The sequence below is a fragment of the Heterodontus francisci genome, chromosome 50 (assembly GCF_036365525.1).
Source record: "Heterodontus francisci isolate sHetFra1 chromosome 50, sHetFra1.hap1, whole genome shotgun sequence".
Lineage (NCBI taxonomy): Eukaryota > Metazoa > Chordata > Chondrichthyes > Heterodontiformes > Heterodontidae > Heterodontus > Heterodontus francisci.
Window position 1 is genome coordinate 6,477,032 of NC_090420.1, and position 6,361 is coordinate 6,483,392.

Here is a 6,361-nt window from a genome sequence, read left to right on the forward strand (position 1 = left end):
TTTGTTAAATGGTAAGAGTGTGAATGTACAAAGGGGCCTGGGTGTCCTTGTCAATAAGTGACTGAAAGCTAACATGCAGGTGCAGCAAGCAATTAGGAAGGCAAATGATATGGTAGCCTCTATCGCAAGCGGATTTGAGTACAGGAGTAGTGAAGTCTTGCTTCATTTGTATATAACCTTGGTGGTATTGCACTTTGGAATACTGTGTGAAGTTTTGTTCCCCTTACCTTCGGAAGGATATCATTGCCATAGAGGGAGTGCAACGAAGGTTCACCAGACTTGTTCCCGGGATGGCGGGACTGTCAAATGAAGAGAGATTGGGGAAACTGGGCCTGTACTCTCTAGAGTTTTGAAGAATGAGAGGTGATCTCATTGAAACTTACAAAATATTTAAAGGGATAGACAGGTAGATGAAGCTAAGATGTTTCCCCCGGTTGAGGAGTCTAGAACCAGGGGACACAATTTCAACGTAAGGGGAAAGCCACTTAGGACAGAGATGAGGAGAAATTTCTTTGCTCAGTGGGTTGTGAATCTTTGGAATTCTCTACCTCAGAGGGCTGTGGAAGTTCAGTCATTGAGTATGTTTAAAGCAGAGATTGACAGATTTCTAAATACAAATGACATAGGGGATATGGAGATAGTGTGGGAAAAAGGCATTGAAGTGGACGATCAGTCATCATCATATTGAATGGCAGGGTGGGCTCGACGGGCTGAATGGCCTACTCCTGCTCCTATGTTCCTATCAGTCTGCAAACTTCATATGCATGCTGTCATTGTCCGTTTTATTCCATGGGCTTCAGTTTTACTGGCAGTCTAGTATGTGATATCATCAAGATGGTTTTCAATAAGTTAAATAAGGAGAAATTGTTTCCAGTGGCAAAAGGGTCAGTAACCAGAGGATGTATTTATCAGGTGATTGAGAAAAGAACCAGAGGCGAAATGAGGAATGATTTTTTATACAGTGATGTGTTGTGATCTGGAATGCACTGTCTGATCAGGACTTGAAAGCAGATTCAGTCGTAACTTTGAAAAGCGATAGGGATAAATACTGGAAGGAAAAATGTACAGATTACAGGAGACAGCACTGACACAATGGACCAAATGGTCTCCTTCTTTGGGTATCATTCTATGGTTTTATGAACATCATGTTGATACAATTCGCTGAGTTCAAAGGGAAGTGAACCCAGATTCCGGGTATTCTAAACACCAGACTCAAACCAAATGAACAAGCCCGTTGTTTAATCTCTGTTTTTCACACCAGCTTCTCCTCGCTCTTTCTGTGTTTCCAGCCTGGTCTGTTCCTCTGACCTTCATTCCTGACACTCTGTTGAGAATGGCCAACTCACTGCACCTCTCACTCACACCGTCACTCCACCCCTTCACCCACTTCCAAACCTCTCTGTTCAACAGTACCTCACATCTGCTCCTCTGCTCCATTAATATAACAGGAAAACATTTTCAAACAGACATCTCCAGACAGTGAACGTTCCAGTAAGACAAGGTAAAGAGCAGATTAATTCACTTTAAACACAGAGAGAGCAGCTCTCCCTGTTCAGTCGAAGGAGCAGCTGTAGTTTCACTCCCATTAGTCTTCGAGACATGGGCCAGAATTTTAAGGGACCGTTGGAGACGGGAATGGAGGCCGGGGAGGGGGAGGGGGGTGTATAAAATAGGGATGGAAGACGTTGGACCGGATTTTTCTGTCGGCGGCTGACATGGAGGGCAGACTTCGCACATCCACACGGCAAGAAGGCATTTAAAGTATTTATGAGGCCAATTGTCAGCAATTTTATTCACTGGATCCAATTGAACTAATAGCACACGGGAACCACGGGGCTTCAGAGCCTCGCCTGGTTAAAGGAGGTGACTGGGAGGTGGGAGCTGAGTGTTGTCTTCACTGGGAAGCTATCGGGGGAGGCAGCAAAACTTGGCAGCAAGGGTGGAGGGGGAAAAGGCATCGGGAAACACTGTCAGGAGTGGGGGCCAGTGTGCCAGCTCTGCAGGGTGAGCCACACCAGGGTGTCATTGGGGCAGTGCCACCTCATTGAGGATGACAAGTGAGGTAAATGTGGCTGGGTGTTGTTTACTGTGAAGGCCTTGCACTCAGGGAGGGGCAACCTGTCATGGGCCTCATTCGAGGCTCTCATTGGATTCGAGGCTCCCATTGAGGAGGAGGAGGAGGAGTAGAGAGGAAGGGAGGGAGGCGCAGGCACCAGCAGGGGCACCACAGCAGCTTGGGGGCCCACAGGAAGGCCAGCCTCGAACATGAGGCTGGAGAAGGAGGCAGAGGAACACGTCAGCTGAGGTTCAACTACCTGCAGATGTCCGAGTGACAGTGTCTCCGCAGACTGCACCTCTCCACGGAGGTCGTCACTGATCTCTCTGCCATGATGCAACTGTGCCCCATGCGACTTGGTGGGCACCTGATGCCAGTGTCACTGAAGGTCACCGTGCCACTGAACTTCTTCACCACCAGATCATTGCGGGGATCCACTGGAGATATGTGTGGAATCTCACAGTCTGTAGTGAATCAGTGCATCAAGGAGGTCACCAATGTCCTGTTCAGGAGGGCCGGTGACTATGTGCACATTGATCCAAACAGTCAAGCTGAGAGAGCTATAGGATTCGGGGCCATCGCTGGATTCCACCAGGTGTAGGGTGTCATTGACTGCACCCATGTGACCATCAAGGCTCCTGCAGACCAGCCAGCAGCCTTCAACAGGAAGGGCTTCCACTTGCTCAGTGTGCAATTGGTCTACGACCACTGCAAATGGATCCCATAGGTGTTTGCACAAATCCCGGGAAGCAGCCAGAACGCCTGCATACCAAGGCACTCCCAGGTGCCAGAACCTTTCCGCGGCCCCATCCGCTTTCAGAGATGGATCCTTAGAGACAAGGGCTACCCACTGAGGACATGACTACTGACGTCTGTGAGGAACCCACGCACGGATGCAGAGGAGAGGTACAACACCTGCTGCGGGTCAACCCGAGCGACCATCAAGGAGGCCATTGGTCTCCTGAAGATGAGATTCAGGTGCCTAGATCGATCCAGTGGAGCCCTTCAGTATGTCCCGGCGAGGGTCTCGCATATCGTCGTGGTTTGCTGCGCACAGCACAATCTGGCATTACAGAGGGGTGAGGTGTTGACTAGTGAGGATATCGTGGAGTGTGGTGTCTCCTCTGATGATGAGGATGTGGAGGAGGATGCTGCCCAAGCAGTGCCAGATGAAGAACCTCAGGCACAGCAGGAAAGGGGCCATGAGATACACACAAGGGAGACATGAGACACCCTTATACATTCAAGTTTCCTTTGGGCCTTACCACCTTCTGGAACCACAGCAATAAAGTCTTAGCTTTAAGCAGCCCTGTTGTCACCTCCTTCCTTCTGTTCTGCAGCGTCCAGGTACACATCGCACAGTGACAAGGCCGAAGCTTTGTAAACTCAGGGCTTGGTCCCTCACTTCCAGCCCCTTGGGAGGAAGGGTTTAAATGAAGTCCCAAAGGGTATCAACAATAAGAAGGAGACATCGTGAGAGAACATCATTTCTATATTCCTTGTGACACCAAACACAACCCTATCCATCTGGAATGTACATTCACCCGTGAACCCCTCAGTGAATCTAGGTGCTCTTCTTAAATCTTTTCCGGGTGCTCCTACGTGGTGCTCCCCCTGCTCTGTCAACTGAGATGGAGACAGGCTGCTGACCTTGCTGCCCCATGGCTTGGGATGACATTGGTGGCCGTCCTCTTGCTGCCTGAGGCCTGGAGGGCCCCGGCACACTGAGGGCCTCCTGCACAGGTACAGGGACCCCACTCTGTCATCGAGGATGATGGAGGCAGGCACTGGCATCACTTGTGTCACTCGCAGAGGGGCTTTGGAGCTACTGTCCACACCAGGAACACCCTGAGAGGAGACCCCAGATGTAGCAGCCAGCTGCACCTCCCCCTTATAAGACACACTTGTACCTCGCTGCTGACCTGAGAGGGATGTGGACCTGGTGAAGAGTTCAGGTGCCACGTCCCACCTCTCACCTTGTCACCGCTGGATGGATCTCATGGACAAAGCGATGGAGTGCAAGTCTGCGCACATCTCCGGCAGCCACTGATTGGTCGGCTGGATCTGGCTCTCCATCAGAGTCACCAATCTCTCAAGGAAGGAAGCCAGACACACCCCCATCAGAGGCAGTACAGCATGCAAGGCCTGGATGGACTCCTCCATCATCCGAACTTGGGTACACATAACGTCTGGCAACTCTGCCAGATGTTGCCTGACCTCTTGCTGCAGCTGCAGTATTTCCCGTGTTGCTGGTGACACCAGAGGCACGTCATCAGCCTGGGACTCAGCATGGGCCTGGCCTCCCACAGACTTCCAACTGCCAGTGGCCTCGGCTATCACAGCCTCCGTCAGCTGCCCGGGCCTGTCTGTGACGTGCTCACCAGCTTGTGTGCCCAAATCTAACAGCAAGTGGATACCCACCGAGTGAGGGTTTCTGTGCTGGTGGAGGGTGCAGGGGAATGAGGTGATGGTGCACCATCTGAGGCTCCCTCCTCCTCCTCAGAGGTGTCTGGCTGTCCCCCAGTCTCTCCAGCTCTTCGCTCTTGTCGTTCATCCTAGCCTGCATGTGAAAACAGGGACATTGAAGGGTTAGGGTCTGCCCATCGTGACATTCCAACCACCCCTACTGTGCAGCTCCATTGATGCAGTGGTGAACAGATGAGCAGTATGGCTCCTTTGCAGCGGATGCTCCCTTGTGCCCCAGGAGATGTTCACTCACTCTCTTAGGTAGGTGTCCCTGTCTCTCCATCAGCTATGGAGCAGCTGCTTTGCTGCCCTGCCTGTTCCATGGCCTCCTCCTCCATCGGAATGAGGACATGGAGATAAGGCATCCACTGCCAGTCTTGACATGCTCTTTCCGATTGTGGGCTGTCTTCTCCTGCAGCCACTATGATCAACAAAGTTAGTCTCCCAGCGGGGACAAACCCAATATCTCTGATGGTGATAGTCCAGCAGTCCATGATGTGGACACACATATTCCTCCTGCATGTGGCCCCTCAAGAGGGACTGTGTGAGTTTATTCAATGACTGATGTGCACCTCCCACCGAGATGCAGCCAAGCCTCAGGCAGCATGTCCTGCTGCCCTTCCCCAATACACATGACTGGGTGGTCACTCCCTTTCCACCAAACACTCCCTCTCACTCTGCCATGCGGAATGTCCAAAGGGTCCAAAGTGTTTTGAGTTTGTGCCTGAGCAGCCCGGATCCGGTCATTGACGCACTTCGTGCACTGGATCCATGTCTTGGGGGTGACCCCACGGCTGCTGACTTCACCTACTATCTCAAAGCAGCTTTGCTTGGTCAGGTGGAGAGGTCTCCACCTCCCATCCCTGGGGAAGAGGATCTTCCACCTATCTGTTGTCACCTGGAGGCGAACCTGCAGGAAGGCATCGCCAAACCATTGGACCATGGTCACTGCAGGCTCGCATTCAGCTCCTTACCTATCAGGCAGCAGAGACAGCAGAACGGGTCCTGGGGCATCAGTGACAGCAGAACGGGTCCTGGGCAGCAGAGGCAGCAGAAAAGGTCCTGGGGCAGCAGATGCAGCGGAACAGGTCCTGGGGCAGCAGAGGCAGCAGAACAGGTCCTGGGGCAGCGGAGGCAGCAGAACAGGTCCTGGGGCAGCGGAGGCAGCAGAACTGGTCCTGGGGCAGCAGATGCAGCAGAACAGGTCCTGGGGCAGCAGATGCAGCAGAACTGGTCCTGGGGCAGCAGAGGCAGCAGAACCGGTCCTGGGACAGCAGAGGCAGCAGAACAGGTCCTGGGGCAGCAGATGCAGCAGAACTGGTCCTGGGGCAGCGGAGGCAGCAGAACAGGTCTTGGGGCAGCAGAGGCAGCAGATCAGGTCCTGGGGCAGCAGATGCAGCAGAACTGGTCCTGGGGCAGCGGAGGCAGCAGAACAGGTCCTGGGGCAGCAGATGCAGCAGAACGGGTCCTGGAGCAGCAGAGGCAGCAGAACGGATCCTGGGGCAGCAGAGAAGCAGAATGGGTCCTGGGCAGCAGAACGGGTCCTGGAGCAGCAGGGGCAGCAGAACGGGTCCTGGGGCAGCAGAACGGGTCCTGGGGCAGCAGAGGCAGCAGAACGGGTCCTGGGGCAGCAGAACGGGTCCTGGAGCAGCAGAGGCAGCAGAACGGGTCCTGGGGCAGCAGAACGGGTCCTGGGGCATCAGAGGCAGCAGAACGGGTCCTGGGGCAGCAGAACGGGTCCTGGAGCAGAAGAGGCAGCAGAACGGGTCCTGGGGCAGCAGAAAGGGTCCTGGGGCATCAGAGGCAGCAGAACGGGTCTTGGGGCAGCAGAACGGATCC